The sequence below is a fragment of the Molossus molossus genome, unplaced genomic scaffold (genome assembly GCF_014108415.1).
Source record: "Molossus molossus isolate mMolMol1 unplaced genomic scaffold, mMolMol1.p scaffold_m16_p_16, whole genome shotgun sequence".
Classification (NCBI taxonomy): Eukaryota; Metazoa; Chordata; class Mammalia; order Chiroptera; family Molossidae; genus Molossus; species Molossus molossus.
In genome coordinates this window covers 49,063,637-49,080,668 of record NW_023425351.1, presented here as the reverse complement: position 1 = coordinate 49,080,668, position 17,032 = coordinate 49,063,637, and the positions used below count along the sequence as shown (strand labels likewise).

At 42.2% G+C, this 17,032-nt stretch overlaps 1 protein-coding gene across 2 annotated transcripts in view; it reads right to left on the bottom strand.

The window, feature by feature from the left end:
- The window catches only part of OXR1 (oxidation resistance 1), a 371,701-nt gene that overhangs the window by 252,480 nt on the left and 102,189 nt on the right, over positions 1 to 17,032 (bottom strand). The gene's annotated exons all lie outside the window — the stretch shown is intronic.

The window sequence follows — 17,032 nt, the reverse complement described above, 5'->3', positions numbered from 1 at the left end:
CCAGTGGATGTCTGCAGTCGTGGATCACACTGAACCCTACATACGCTGTGTTTTTTTCCTATGAATGCATATAGTTCACAGCGTCTCTTTGGCATATGCAAATTGTGGCATCGCTACTCTTGTGCTTTGGGGCCATTACTAAGTAAAATGGGGGCAACTTGAACACAAGCATCACGATACTGCAACAGTTCCACCTGCTAACCAAGACAGCTACTAAGTGAGTAAGGATGAGGAGCACACACTGTGGGGATGCTGGGCCAAGGGATGATCCAGCTCCCAGGTGGGATGGAGCAGGGGATGTGAGATCTCATTACTCTACTCAGAACTATGTGCAGTTTAAAACTTATTACTTGTTTCTATCTGGATTTTCCCATTTAATATTTTTAGATCGCGGCTGACCACAGTGAGAGAAACCATGGAAAGTGAAACCCGAGTGAGGGGTGCACTCCTCTCCTGACTCCAGGGACCCTGCTTCTGGCAGCAGCACTCTGCGTTTGGTCAGGTGTTTAAAGACGACGTTTTCTCTCATCAGGTGGGATGTTTTATGGGTTACAATAGCCCACTCCTTACCGGGGGTCTTATCTGCAGTTTCTTTTTTTGTTTTGGTGAATGCAACTCTTTCCACTGGTCACTAATGTTCCTTCCCTACCCCCCAAGTACACCCCCAAGTTCTTTCTGCTGGGGTTACCTCTCTCCTCAGGCAGCCGCCTTGGACACAGTCTAAGACTCTTTCAGGCCGGTCTCTTTTGTAGCCCACAGCTTGCTGATGAGGAGCAAGAACGCTTTGCCCCACAGGTTTTAGCACGCCTACCACGGACAGCTCCTGCACTGCTTGGCAGGTGCTCCAGCAGCTCCTGCCCCTACTCGGCACGATTTCTCAGGGCTGGATTAAGTCTAGCCTGGTTCACCCAAGCTCTAGTGAAGTCCTGCACACAGACTTGAGGTGAGGGGCTGTACACTTCCCCCCTTTCGGGGTCCTGGATAGCACAGGATTCCCAGAACACCAGCAGCTCTCTCTGAAAAGCCTGTTCTTGTCTCCAAACTGGTATGTTGGCTGGAGGTAGGTTGTCAGCTAAGGGTCACAAAACCAGTTCCTGACCAGTAGCTTTTCTGATCTTGACTTGGTGGTCTCACGCCTCATTTTGAAATGAGGGAGTAACAGGCACCTTCTCAGTTTTAGCTGAAATAGAGAAAATGTCTAATTTTAGCCTCCTGTTACAGCTGCAGTACATCTTTACTAACCTTCCTTAAAGACATTGCTCTCCAAGGTCGGAATTGCCAAAGATGCTGGTGATGGGATGGAGACATCCCTTCCTGTAAGAAATGTTTGTAGTTAAAAGTAATTTATATTTTTTCAATTATTATTTTTTAATATTTTTAATTACATCGACGAGTTACCGAGTTAAACACACTATGCTAAGTGCTGTTGATGAAAACATGAAAATGGTTGCTCTCATTGAGACAGGAAAGGAATGAATTTATAAAACAAAGTTATAGAAAATGGTAAGTACTCTGGTTATAAGAGAGTAATCCTTCCCAACTCTGAATTTGCCTACAAAGACTTCTAATATTCATGTGGATTTATTTCTGATTGCACTTTATTTACCTGTAAGAAATTAATTCAAGTTTTTGTGAACTGTGAGTCATTGCTCTTGGGAATAATTGGAATGAGAAAAGTGAAGTTGCTATTAGGAAAAAATGGGTAAAGGAAAGCAGAAGGCAGGGAATTTTTCTTTTTTTTATTTTTATTTGTTTTGTTTTGTTTTTTGTTTTTGTCAAGAAGCATTGGACTGAAATGAGGTGGGCAGGTTTTCTTTTATAGACGTGCTTTAAAACAAAGAACTGCTTTATGAAAATGCTACGAACCAAAGGTTAGACCAAAAGTAGCAAAGTGAACTTAATTTAAGAATAAAGAAGAAACTGGGTGGAATAAATTTAGCTTTACAAAAGTCTGAGGGCATCTTCGCCCATGTTCTTATTTGCCACGGACAGGTAACAGTCAGGTAATGGACGCACATAGGCATGGAGGGCCATTGGGCTAGATGATCTCATCTACAGGCCATGACTTTGCATTGCTTAGAATCCCTCCATTCCAACCTGCTCTGCTCCTGCCTCTTCCTCTCCAATCTAAGAACAGAAGGACAGATTTTAAAACAATTTTCCAAGCTCTGCATTCAGTAACGGCTACAAAATTTGTGGCACCCAGTGCAAAATGAAAATGCAAGGCTCCTTGTTAAAAAATTACCGGGAATTCAACATAGCGACACAAACACGGAAACCCAGCATGAAGTCCTTTCAAGCACAAGCCCCTGGGGTGGGGGCTAGGCCACGCATCCAGGAAGCAGCCCTGCCTGCACTGCCTGACACCACCCCCCAAAATGATTTCCCGAAGCATAACTTTTATCAAATGATTCTTCAGCACAGAGGAATCTTACGTAAGGAAAGATTTTTAGAATGACAGTCCAGCTTGATAAACTCCTTGTCACTGGTCAGTTAATCCTATCTGGCAAGTCATAGCTCAACCCCAAAGTACTACAGAGTATAAACTTAAATACTGGCAGTTGAATTTTCCTTCGTTTAAGTTCATCTTTGTATCTCTAGGGCTATTATTGGAGCTTAAGAATAATATTCTACATACATCCTATTGAATCCCAAACACCTGGGTGGTCCAAACTACTCTCCACATGGAGAAAAGGAGCCGGGAGGGTCCCAGCCCTGGGGTGGGAGACAGCTGTGCAGAGAGCATGCTGTCCTTCCCCTTCTGCACTGAAGCAGGGAGTGTTTCATGGTAGGGTTTTCCTTTGCAGAGGTAGGGGGCATTTCACACCAAGGGTGATTTGGAGAGTCCCGAGAAGAGCATTCTGGATATCGCTCAGGCTAATCGACCCTTAATTTTCCTTTGGGTGCCAAGGTGCCCCCTCCCGTTGCTTCAACTCTTTCCTCTCATTCAATCCATTTTCCATACAAAGAGCACAATAGTCTTTTAAAAACAGAATTCGGATCAAGGCAGTCTTTTCAATGTCTTCTCATCTTCACTGAGAACGGATTTCAAACCACACACCCTATCCTGCAGGACCCCGCAGGACCTGAGCCCATCTACGTCATCGGCCTCATGTCCACGCTCTTCCTCACACTTTCTTCTGTCCACACTCGCTGCTCCGAGAAACTACTCCTTTCAAAGCGTTTGCAGGAGAAGTTTCCTCTCCTTGCACTGTGTTTTGCCTAGAAATGATCATGTTTGGTTTCTGGTCATCCAGGTCTCAACTCAAAGTCTCTTTACACAAACACCTTCCTTGATCACTGAACCTAAAGTTGTCAACTCCCTGCCCCCAACCCTATGTCACTTGCATTTTCTTCATACCATTGATCTATTTTCTTGTGCATGATCTGTGGTCCCTAATCCCTTAATTAATGATGTGAGAGCTGGAACTTGCCTGCCTTGTTCACTGACAGAATTTTAGATGGTTCAGCAACTTTGTTACAAACTCAAATACTTCATTCTGAATTAACTAAGAAAGAAGCACTATACACTTTCTATCATTTAAAAAATGACAGTTTACCTGTAGAGATTTTTAAGCATATAGAAGGAAATGCTACATGCTCTCCATCAAAACAACCACCTCTCTACAGAGACTTTTAAATAGGCAGGAAAAGATTGACATCTTAAATGTAGCACCTCATGTATAGTATCTGCTGTGTTTTTCCTTCAATGAACTTTAAAAAATATATATTTTTGATAATTTCTTAGGAGCTCAGTTAAGCAGTCTACACATGATGACAACCTGCACCACAAAAATCCATAGAGCTCTCCAGCCAGCAGCTAGACCTCAGCAATCACTCACAACTCCTGACTCGCTGGGTTTGTCACACTAACTTAGTGACTATGTATTTTGCATTTGTTTCTCAACATCACAGGCAGCAAAAACACTGCTTTATTATTCAGATGATGATTTGAACTGCAAGTCAATGCTGAGACAGTGGCAAGGTCAGAGTTTCAGGGGAAGGACAATTATTTTTCTACCACACATTCTCCTACTTAACTTCAAGGGTATTGCTAGAGTCCAAACTCAAATATTGCTTTATCTCACTACAGACATCAACTAATTGTATTTCTGTGTTTCTTTTCTACCCCAAGATGAAATGCAAATAAGACTCTACTTGCTATTCAAGCATCAGGGAAGAGGAGGGAAAACTGTAAAACTTGGTTGTAATTCTAAACATGCCCTCCGTTGATTAAGAGCAGGGGCAATTTTGGTGGTGTTGACAGGTCCATTGTATGTTTCCATCTTTCCTGCACTGTAAGAACAAAGTAACATATAAGTTTGGACAAAAACAAAAACAAAAAACAAACAAACAAAAAATAACCCTCTAGAGAGACATAGCAGAATCTATTTTGTTATTCTATTGCTGACAACATAGAATAAAAAAACAAAACTATGCTACACAAAGGTTTGGGCCATAGAAGGGGAAGAAATTAAAATAAATATAATTTACATTAAACACGCACCCTTTTTTCTTCCTGGCGTAGGATGACTCTCACTGACTGGTGTTCAATAAAGACCAAGAGAAATTTTTCATGAGAACAGAAGCCCAAAGTAAAAGGGTAATTAACAAGCAGTTACTCTGGTAATCACCTCCTGGGCAAAAGTATAGTTGTTAAAGAAAACAGGGCACCACATACTTTTAAAATATCTGTCTATTCTTTAGCCAAAGAGGTAAAACCTGCATCAGTTGGTTCCTTGCCATGAGTTGAACTAAGGGCAGATGAAGTTGTCTTAGAAAAAAAATCAGCTGCAAGCATTTTTGAAAGTTTTCTAAGTGACATACTATAATGAATCCCAAGATGCAGCATATAATTTACAAACACACACTCACACACACACACACACACACACCACACACACACCCATAAGACATTAATAGAATGAAACACACAGATGCAATTGTGATTTAAAACTACAGCCTTGAATTAAAGTCTGACTTAAATAAACTGCATTCAGGTGATCCCCATTGTGACTTAAACGATTTTTGATTCCACAGAAATATTTCTTTGGAGCTAAAATATGTGGGCTCCAAACTGTCTCATGAGATTTGTTTATTAGCAAGTATATTTTTTACTATTCTCCAGACAGTATTCCCTCTATATATTTGTATTATATATGAATTACTCACTTGATCAATTTGATTATATGACAGTATGTGAGATATGTTTAAAGAAATAATTCATGTGTCAATTTATTATGTAGGCAATAAACTTTAAAAACACATTTGAGAAAAGTGTTGCTCCTATAAAATAAAAATGTTCCTACAATTGCACCATTTTCTTAAAAATTATGTTTTATTATAATTTTGCAAAATGAAATTTATAGCAAACAATATATGCCAATATCCAGGAGCCTGCATAAGGACTTTTGGTTGCTATTGCTTAAGGAAAATTATCAGCAAATGTCTAGTAGGGAATTACAACAAGAAGACAAAAGTCATATGTGCAAAGTCAGAAATAAACCAAAATGTCTGGACTTTGTTAAAAGTAAACTAACTAATCCTAGAAATAAGTTTTCCTGGGCAATGCATATTTGTCATAAGAATGGGGGTAAAAACAGGCCCACAAAGTGGGAAGGCATTATAATATGTATATTTCATAGTGAGAAGGAGAAACATTCTCTATCAACATATGTCTGACCTCACTCTTTGACATTCAGTAAAGACACATACACCAGAAAGGAAAAAATATATATATTGTGACATAAATACTTCTGCAGAAGCTGTTTTTCTCTAGGAGGGGTTGTTTAATCATCAATTGGTACAACTTAAAAAAATGTTAGGGCCACTAAATAAAAATGCAGTATTCTAATTACAAATTCCAATCTTATGGTGGGATAGTGGCTACACTTCAGTGGATATTTCCAAGAGTAATAAAACCTTCACTAGATGAGCCAGGCTTTTTTTTTTTTTACAAGACTATTAGTTCAGTGCTTACTGTGGTTACTTTCTCTTCATTTTGAGATAAAAGCAAGGCAGACAGAGAGTATTATAGAAAAATGCCAGGTGAATGTGTATAACATTTTCTAATAGATGAAAAAGAATTACCTGTTGCAATCACAAAGAAATGTACTGAGGGCTCATACTGCTCCATTAACTGAGTCCCAATATGAATTTACAAAGATTATCATTCTGGCCCTGCCCACTGTGGCTCAGTTTGTTGGAGTTTCATCTAGTACACTGTAAGATTGCGGGTTCGATTTCCAGTCAGGGCACATATCTGGGTTGTGGGTTCAATCCCCATTGGGGCACGTAACAGGAGGCAGCCGATCAGTATTTTTCTCACATAGATGTTTCTCTCTCTCTCTAAAAAAATATCAATAAAACATATCCTTGAGTGAGGATAAAAAAAAGAAAAAAGATTACCAGTCTAAGGCTTTTCTAAGTCAACATGTCAACTTAGTCAGTGTTAAAGTAGCCAAGAAGTTTATTTTATCATCATCAAGACCAGTTGAGAAATATCCCTCTAAAATGCCCTGCATTAAGGGCTGGACCAGATAACAGCTCTAGTGGACATGAAGCTTACCCTGCAATCTCAGGATGTCAGAAAAATCACTTTTCTTTAAATCAACTTAAATCTAACACTGAGCATCCTGTGTAGGAAATCCAACATCAGTCACTTTTGTACTTTCCTCGGTTGCCCGGAATTATGCAAAAATCCCAGGGTTTTAAGTATCACCAAAGCAAAAGAAAATACCCCCTCCTCTGGCCCATCCCAGTCACTGGTCTTCCCTGGTCTACCTCTGTCACACGCTGTTGGTCCAAACTGGTGCACCCGCTGTCCCAGGCTTCATGGATGGATGTCTCAGCGCTTGTGATTCTGCAGTTTACGCGCCTGCTGCAAACCTGGGAGTCACTGGTGTGGCTGTGACTGTCTCCCTGTTAGCAGGTCATCCATGCTGAGATTCTAATCTCTTTCAATAGTGTGCTAGTCATCACCAGCTTTCTGTGTCCCCAGCCATTTGGGTAGGGCCGAGTGACCAGTTCTGGGCAACTAGTTGTTAGTGTGAAATGGTGTGTGTCATTTCCAGTCTGTTAACCGCCAGTGTGAGAACTCACATTTCTTTCTCCTTGGGGACAGCACTAGTAATGCTGCAGACGGTGGCCCTTCTGTCAACCAGGACCTTGCAGCGAGGAGGCCTAGAGCAGAACAAGCCCATGCACCTGGGGCGGAAATGAAGCGTGAGTGAAAAATAAACTGTTGTTTTACAATACTGAGATTTGGGGATAGTTTGTTACTGAAGTATAATTTAGCCTTTTGCTTCTCAAACTTGAGTGTGCATCAGAATCACCTTGTCAAAACACTGATCACTTGACTCCGTTCTCAGAGCTTCTGATTCAGAAGGACTTGGGTAGGACCTGAGAATTTATATCCCTAACAAGTTCCCAGGTGATGCTGATGCTGCTTGTTCAGGGACAAGACATTGAGAAGCACTGACCTAGACTATCCTAACATGCATTTAAATTCTGCTGGGAAATTAAAACAACTATGAGGTATCACCTCACACCTACCAGAATGGCCACCATCAACAAATCATCAAACAAGTGCTGGCGAGGGTGTGGAGAAAAGAGGACCCTAATACACTGCTAGTGGGAATGCAGACTGGCATAGCCACTATGGAAAACAGTATGGTGTTTCCTCAAAAAATTAAAAATTTAACTGCTATTTGACCCAGTAATCCCACTTCTAGGAATATACCCTAAGAAGCCTGAAACACCAATCAGAAAGAATATATGCACCCCTATGTTCATAGCAGCACTATTTAAAATTTCTAAGATCTGGAAATAGCCCAAGTGCCATCAATAGGTGAGTGGATAAAAAAGCTGTGGTACATTTACACAATGGAATATTATGCAGCTGTAAAAAAGAAAGATCTCTTACCCTTTGAGATGACATGGAGGGACCTGGAGAGTATTACACTAAGCAAAATAAGCCAGTCAGAGAAAGACAAGTATCACATGATCTCACTTATTTGTGGAATATAATGAACAAAATAAGCTGATGAACAAAATAGTCCCAGAGACATAGAAGTAGGGATCAGACTGGCAAACCTCAGAGGGAGTGGGGGTAGGAGGGAGATAAATCAAAGAATTTCTATGCATAACCAGTGGACACAGACATCAATACTGTGAAGGAGCGGGTGGGAGTAGAGAGGAGGGTGTCAATGGGGGGAAAAGGAGAAACTTCTGTAACAAAAAATAAATAATAAAATAACAATACTAATTAATTTAAAAATAAATAAATATACTTGCACACACACAAAAAGTAAAATAAAATGAAGTCTGCTGGAGATGAGAGGACTCAGAGTGATATACAAGTCCCTTCTCTGAAGCTAGGGTCCATGCCCAGGGAGCCATGAACTTGGATGGAAAAATGATTACATCTTTATTTTCATTAACCTCTAATTCAGCATTTTCTTCTATTATAAATGTAAGAAATAAACCACAATAGTATTAGCAGCACCTATAAATCCATAATGATTAAAAGAGATATTTTTATATCATTATATATTTACAATTCTATGTTCATCACCGTATCAAAATTAAGGTAATTATTAGTGATGTGACCTGAAATTACTATTTTATGCATTAATAAATATATATATTACTGCATCTTAATCTTAAAAAGTATTTTGATAAGTGAATTTCAATATAGTAATTCTCACCAAACTACTGAAGGTGACCAGGGCACAGACAAAATGAGTAACACCCACAGAGCATCTTCTTAGCTCAGGCTGAATTCTCTTCTGTCTTGGGGATATTCTTCTTCCTCAAAAGAACTATTCTCTCTTCCATCCTACACCAGGACACACGGAACAATGTCTTCAGCAAGTGTGGGATTTTACTAAAGGTACAAAGAGTAGACGTCCCAGAACTTCTGCTTTTTCACTGCAAAATTCCCTACGACAGGAAACCAGGGACCTGGGTCATTACTTGGAAATGTGGAGGGGAGTTCTAGGGGAATAATACTTAAGGTAAAACCTCAAAAATTTACCCTGCAACCTTCCATCTACAGAGAATCACTTCTCCTTCTGTCTCCATATTTACAAAAGTGTTTGTATTCTTTCAAGATTAGTGAAAATGTTCTCTCTTCTCTGAAACTTTCAATAATTACTTTCAAAAAACTTTCAAAAAGTTTTATTGTATTTACCCATAATACTAATTTGACATGAATCATATATTTACAACTTGAGGTTGATAACATATTTCCCAGAAGGCTGTCATGAGAATTATATAAACAACATATAAATATTACATATCTATGTATATTACACTACACATATTCACTTAATCATTTATTGACTCACAGACATCACTGAGTTCTGCTGTGTAGGTAAATCACGTTCAGCTCCACCCAGCTCACCACTGTGAAGACCCATGTGTCTAGGTTCTGGGATCACGGGCATGATCCAGGTAGAAATGTCTGTGCTCTCACAGAGCTTCAATTCTATTGGAAGATACAAGTGATAAGTATCAAGAGATGCCAGGATGTGTTAGGGAATTCAGGGAGAAGAAGGGACACCACAGTGCTTCTGGAACTTGCATGTACATAGGAATCACCTGCAGCACTGGTGTCACCTGGGGGCTTGTTGGAGGTGCAGTACTAAGGCCCTGCACCTCCTGAGGCCGAGGAACCAGACTTTGTATTATAATAAGAGCCCACATGGTTTGTTTGCACATTCACGTTTGAGAAGCACTGTAACAGGTGAGCACAAAGCTGGTGCTCAATACTGATTCACTTAGTCAGGGACTGTTCGTTGGCAGCGCGCGAGTTTCAGTTGATAAATCAGGACACCAGTGAAAGTTGAAGAGAATTATGGTTTACAGACTCGTGTTCAGGCTTTAAAGGCTCTGTGATCACTTTAGGGCTCTTTTCACTCCTCACAGTACACACCCTACAACCCATTGTATATGGCGAAAGCTCATCAAACACAATGAGTTTTTTCATGGGGAAAAGACTGCATTCAGCAAGGCCATGAACAATATATTCAGCTTAATTTTTAATTTTTTTTCTTTAAATTCTCACCCAAGGATATTTTTTCTATTTATCTTCAGATAGAGTGGGAGGGAGAGAGAGAAAAACATTGATGTGAGAGGGACACATCGACTGGCTGCCTCCTGCACAATCCCCACCAGGGCCGGGCATGAGCCACAACCCAGGTACGTGCCCTTGGCTGGAATCGAATCCACGACTCATTGATCCACGGGCCAATGCTTTACCACTGAACCAAATTGGCCAGGGCTTAATATTTTTTTCTTTATTGATTTTAGAGAGAGGAAGGGAGAAGGAGAGAGAGATAGAAACATCAATGGGAGAGATCACTGACAGGCTGCTTCCTGCACGTCCCCCACTGGGGACGGGGCCCACAACGCGGGCATGTGCCCTAACCGGGAACTGACCCAGTGACCTCTTGGTGCATTGGTTGATGCTCAACCACTGAGTAACACTGGCCTGGCAACATATTCAGCTTTAAATCTCACCAAGTACTATTCAGGAAGGGATAAGGGTGAGGGCAAAGAAGAGGAATGGGGGAGGGAACGGGGATGAAATTCCCAATACTGCAAAGATGTGATGCTCCAGAAGCCTCAGATGCTAGGGGGCTTCAGATTATCAAGTAGGAAAACGTTAGGCTGTAGAATAAGGCAGATGGGGGTGGAAGTTTTCTTCCAGTTTGCTCTTTACAACCATGATCTGCTTGGGATGTTCCTTTTTTTTTTTTCCCCAATTGCCTCATCTGTAAAATGGGGCTAATAATAATAACCAATAAGTGTTCACTATTTTCAGACATCTAAATTCTTTCAACATACTCTGATTTAATTCTCATGGTTATGATTTAAGGTAGGTATCATCATTCTCTTCCGATAGACAAGAAGCCGAGGCATGGAGTGGTTGAGTCTTTAGCAAAGGTTCTTCAGCACACTACCTCAAGGCTGGGGTCTGACAGCAGGTGCAGAAGGTGGGTTTCCAGGAGCTTGTAGCATGTAGTGCCCCCTGGAGCTGTTCTGTAATGTCGTAGGCAATGACCCTCACTCCCAGCTCTGTTTCTCTTTCCATCTCCTCTCCTATATTAATTGTACACATTAGTATAGAATGTAAAAAATAAAGGTCTTGACATTTGGTCAACAGACCCTGCGCCTCCAGAAGAAATAAGCACAGGTCAGAAAGATGCTGACCTCCCATAAAGGAACAGCAGTACAGAGTCCCCAAAGAGCACGACACAATTAAGAGAAACTGGGACATTCATTATGTTCTGACCTTTTCCCAATTTTAGTTAACTTGAGAATCGCAGGGGAATTTCAATGATAATGCTGATTCCTTGAGTCCCTCCCCAGAGGCCATGATTCTGTGGGGCTGCAGTTTATTTTTATTTATTTATTTATTTATTTTCTTTCTTTCTTTTTTTTCCCACATCTTTATTGTTGGATGTAAAATGTATTACAGATGTTCCACATTATTCCCCCATTGACCCCCTCCTCCCCACTCCTGACCCCCTCCCACCTTTTCCCAAACTATTGTCCGTGTCCATTGGTTATGCATATAAGTTCTTTGGTTTATCTCTTCCCACCCCCCCAACCCCTTTCCCTTTGAGGTTTGTCAGTCTAGCAATGAATTTGTGCTTCTTAATCCCTTCACCTTTTTCACCCATTCCCCCCACCCCTTCCCAACTGGCAACCAACAAAATGTTCTCTGTATCTATGAGAATGTTCCTGTTCTTCCTGTTCATTTTGTTTGTAGATTCCATTGTTGATAGATATGTATTCATTGCCATGTTGTTTGTTCATACATTTTATCTTTTTCTTCAAAAAGATCCTTCATCATTTCATATAATAACGGTTTGGTAGTGATGAACTCCTTTAACTTTTTCTTGTCTGGGAAAGTTTTTATATGTCCATCGATTCTAAATGACAGCTTTGCAGGATAGAGTAATTTTGATTGTAGGTTCTTGGTTTTCATCACTCTGAATATTTCTTGCCACTCCCTTCTGGCCTGCAAAGTTTCTTTTGAGAAATCAGCTGACAGCCTAATGGGAACTCCCTTGTAGGTAACTAGCTGCCTTTCTCTTGCTGCTTTTAAGATTCTCTTTGTCTTGAACCTTTTGCATTTTGATGATGATGTGTCTTGGTGTGTGCCTCTTGGGGTTCATCTTGTTTGGGACTCTCTGTGCTTCCTGGACTTGTATGTCTGTTTCCTTCACCAAGTTAGGAAAGTTTTCTGCCATTATTGTTTCAAACAGGTTTTCGATTTCTTGTTCTCTCTCTTCTCCTTCCGGCACCCCCAAGATGCAAATGTTGGCACGCTTGAGGTTGTCCCAGAGGCTCCTTACACTATCCTCATTTTTTTGGATTCTTTTTTCTTTTTGCTGTTCTGATTGGGCGTTTTTTGCTTCCTTATATTCCAAATCAATGGTTTGCTCCTTGGATTTACGTACTCTATTATTGAAGCTATGTAAATTATTCTTTATTTCAGTTAAAGCCTCCTTCGTTTCTAACTGTGCATCGATCATTTCTGACTGGTCCTTTTTTATGCTCTTGAGGCCCTCCCTAAGTTCACTGAGGTTCTCACTGAGTTCATTGAGCATCCTTATAAGCAGTATTTTGAACTCAGCATCTGTTAGGTTGCTTATCTCCCTTTCGCTTAGTTCTTTTATTGGGGTTTTGTTCTGTTCTTTCATTTGGGACCTGCTTCTTTGTATCCTCATTTTGGCTGCCTCCCTGTGTTTGTTTCTGTGTATTACTTAATGAGAGGTATGGGGCTCGCTGAGACCCGGTGCTGCTTGTTTGAAAGAATTTAGGAAAAACCTGAAGCAGGATCCAAGCCAGGCCAATCCTATGGTTAAGCAAGTGGCAACAGCTTGGGTGGGCTTGAAAGTTGGGTGGGGCGGGGTGGGGTGGGGCCTCAGGGAGTCAGCAGGGCGGGGCTACCAGTATGACCCAGGTTGCTGGAGTCCCAGATATGGCTTCTGTCTGCCGCCCCCGGGAAGGGCTCACCAAAGGAACAAAGGCCTCTTACAGCACGTTTGTCCCTGAGGAAGCCCCCTCTCCAGCCCTTGCTCCAGTGCCAAACAGCTCAGTTCTTCCCTGTATGTCTCTGGTGCCCCTCGAGCTGCCTCCCCTCCGAGCTTAGAGGGAGAGAGTCTGATAAGTCCGTGCACGGGCCCTTTAAGGAGCTGCCTGGGGCTCCAGCCGCTTCAGCTTCCCTGAGCCTCAGTTCCCGCTGGTTTTCCAGCCAGAAGTGATGGGGATTCTCTTCCTGGCACTGGAACCCTGAGCGGGGCACCTGGTGTGGGACAGGGACCCCTCAGTTCTCAGGAAGGACCTTCCCAGCTGCGGGAGCCTCCTGATTTTTATCCGCCACACGTGGGTGTGGGACCGGCCTGTCGCGCCGCCGCTGCCGCCACCGCTGCCACCTCCGCTACCCCTCGCGCTGCCGCCCCTCCTACCAGTCTGGATGTGGCTGCTTTTTTTTTTTTAATTCCGTAGTTGTAGGACTTCCATTCAGCTTGATTTTAGGCGGTTTTGGATGATGGTTGTTCTGTAGTTTAGTTGTAACTTTGATGTGGTTGTGGGAGGACGCGACACCGCGTTTACCTACGCCGCCATCTTGACCGGAAGTTCGGGGCTGCAGTATAAAGAGCTCCTCAGGGGTCTGGTTCAGGTGGTCCACAGGCCATGACCTTGGATATGGTGGCAGCAGAGTGTAAGATGGGGAGAGCAGCGAGTGAGAGGAGGTGAGCGGAGAGCACTGTGAGGAGAGGAGCATGCGCAGGGAATACAAGGGGAGTCTCCCTGGATTGCAATGCTGCTTAACCTCAAAGGTCCCCACAACCACACCTGTATCTATAGCTACAGCTCTTAAGGATCCCAAACAACTCATAATGCATTTTAGAAATATTTTTTAAAATCCTCACCCAAGGATATGTTTATTGATTTTAGAGAGAAGAAAGAGAGAGGAGAGAGAGAGAGAAACATCCATGTGAGAGAGAAACATTGATTGGTTGCCTCTAATATGTGCCCGGACTGGAGACTGAACCTGCAACCTTGGAATGTGATGTGACTGTGAATTGAACCCGTGACCTTTCAGTGTACAGGATGACGCTCCAACCAACTGAGTCACATTGGCCAGGGCTAGAAAGATTTATTTTCAATACTAGTTCAATGCAAAAAGTCACTTAGATCCACTCCAGCTACTTCTGTATATTTAATTATAACCTTCTAGAATGGTGAAACATTTATGATGCATTTAAAAGAAAATTCTTTTTAACATCAGTTCACCTGCAAAAGCTCTTGTCTCTATCCTCCAGAAATTCAGAAACCTAAACTTACCGCTTAGGATTCTGGACTGGTGAAGTTAGGTTAGAACATTCTGGTAAGCATTAATATACAGCATATCACACCTACGACTTGACGGGTTAACGGGTCTGGGAGCTCATAGGTCGAGGGAGGCGGTGTTCCTTTTTCGAAAGACTTAATTAGCTTTTTACTCTGGCCCAAAGACCTGTGGGCAGCGACTTAAAACTCGCTGAACGACCTGGAAGCTGGTAAGCGGACCATGTGTATTGTCGCCTGTTTCCCAAGTCTGCGGGGAGAACAGTCCGCCTGAGGACTCTGATCACACACATCACCGTGGGTGGCCTTCAGGCAGCCCCGCCTTGCGCCCCCAGAGGGCCCCAGAGGGCCATGAGGCAGGCATTCCTGGGGGCTAAGGCAGCTGTAACTGCTGAACACACCGAGAGCCGAGTCTCTTGTTTTCTTCCCAGTTTGCGTTCGTTTCTCCGAGGCTTTCAGACGCCTGGCAACACTTAACTGAACTCCCAGCTTTCTTTGTTAGGGTTTTGTTTTTTTATCCTCACCAGAGGACATTTTAGCATTTATCTTCAGATAGAGCGGGAGGGAGAGAGAGAAACATCCATGTGAGAGAGACACATCGACTGGTTGCCACCCACACGACCCCAACTGGGGCCGGGGACAAACTGCAACCTAGGTGACAAACTGCAACCGAGGTGACAAACTGCAACCGAGGTATGTGCCCTTAGCGGGAACCGAACCAGGGACTCTCCAGTCCGTGGGCCGACGCTCTAACCGCTGAGCCAAACCAGCCAGGGCTAGGTTTTCCTTTAAAAAGAACGGTGAGGGCTTTTCTGAGCTAACACTACCTAAACTGATCAAGAAGTTTTGGAGAGGGGCAGTTATGAATTAGCAACATATGTCTTGCTGAATGTTTATTAAATAGTGGTCAGAGTGCTGAACCCGTTCATGCCTTTCTGATTTCCAAGCTGTGCTCCGAGGCACCCGGGGGCCACAGCAACCTTACACAGGAGCATGGGGAGGAGGCGAAGTTTCATAATCATCAAGGAAACACACTGACACCTGACAAACACCATGGGCATGGCTACCTTTCAGGTGTTTGGACTAATTAATAACAAACTGTTAGAAATTTATCTTAGCTTCCGGCCCCGTGGGGTAGGTAGAACCTGGGATAAGAGTGAACCCAGAACATTTGAGAACATCTGGGTCTCATAAAACAACCAGATAGTATTTCATACCACTTTGCATTTTCACTTTTTAAATGTGCTTCTTCATTGTTAAATCTGGAGGTGACATACCTTAGGATGTGCAAGCATTAATTGAAGTATTCCTGTAAACCACCCCAGTCAATCCTGGAGCGTTTGTCTTCCTTGCCTGTCTCCCGGGTGTGGAAGGGGTGGAAGCGGCTGACTCACCGGCTCCAGGTCACACACGGTCGGAGCCTTCGGGCCGCGACACCGCCACGCTCGCAGGACAGAGCGTGCACACAGCGTGACACGAATTCAGCCTCTGCTCTCTTCCCCCGCGACACTGAAAATGTCGCACTACCAATGTTTTCACACTTCTAAATGCCACAGATTTCATAGGACCTTTGGGTGGGGGGGTAGTTGGGAAGAAAAGATACATCTTAACAATAATTATGTATTGGTTAAAATACGTGTTCTATTTAGATTAGTTAAAATGTGGAAAAAACGTGTTTGCTGGTCAAGAAAAAACTGTACTCACACTGACTGATGTGTGTGTATGTAAATGAACACATTTGTCTACAGACACATATTAATTCCAGTTCTATTAACTGAACTAAAATACCAACCAAGAAATGGGGAAGAAAAACTCATGAAAGATAGCAAAGATAAATTTCAAGGAAAATTTAAAAATAAGAAAAAGAAAAGCAACGCCCATTGTGTAAGCAATACTGGGCAAAGGAATGACCCCTTCTGGACAGTATGTAGCCAAGAGAAAGTCTATTGCTACTGGAGGGATGGTTGGAAGGATTAAAGAAGGAAATTTAAGTGAATCAATGTGTATCTATAGACAAATGCGTTCATTTACATACACACACATCAGTGTGAGTAGTTTTTTCTTGACCCGCAAACACATTTTTTTTTTCACATTTTAACTAATCTAAATAGAACATGTATTTTAACCAATATATACAATTATCTTTTAACATACTGCTCCTCATCACACCTTTACTCTGCCCTCATCACACTGAACTTACTCTTCTACTCTACTCTGTGGGTGGTTTTCAAATAGTACAAGCCAGGTAAACATTGTTGACATGAACACAAATGGAACACATCAAAGCAGAACACTGCTGGATGGTGGCGAAGGAGGAGGCTGCTGAAAGGGAAATCTATTCCTTTCTACACATCTTTGGTTTGAAACATAATGTCTCACACATAACAGTACTCAATAAGTAACTGTCAATCTAATGAAATTAGGGCTATGGTAGACAGACCGCACATCCTGTTTGCGGGGATCGTCTAGTTTAAGCCAGTTCTATGTCATCATATAATCTAAACCAAACAGCCAATATAGATTTGCCTAGTGTCCACTACATATAAGTTGCAAAATAATGTCATATACACTAATATAAGACATGCATTTTTTTCACATATCCTTAAAGTAAAGGAAATCTATGTCCTGGGAAAATGTATGCTGATGAGCTTTATGGGCAAGT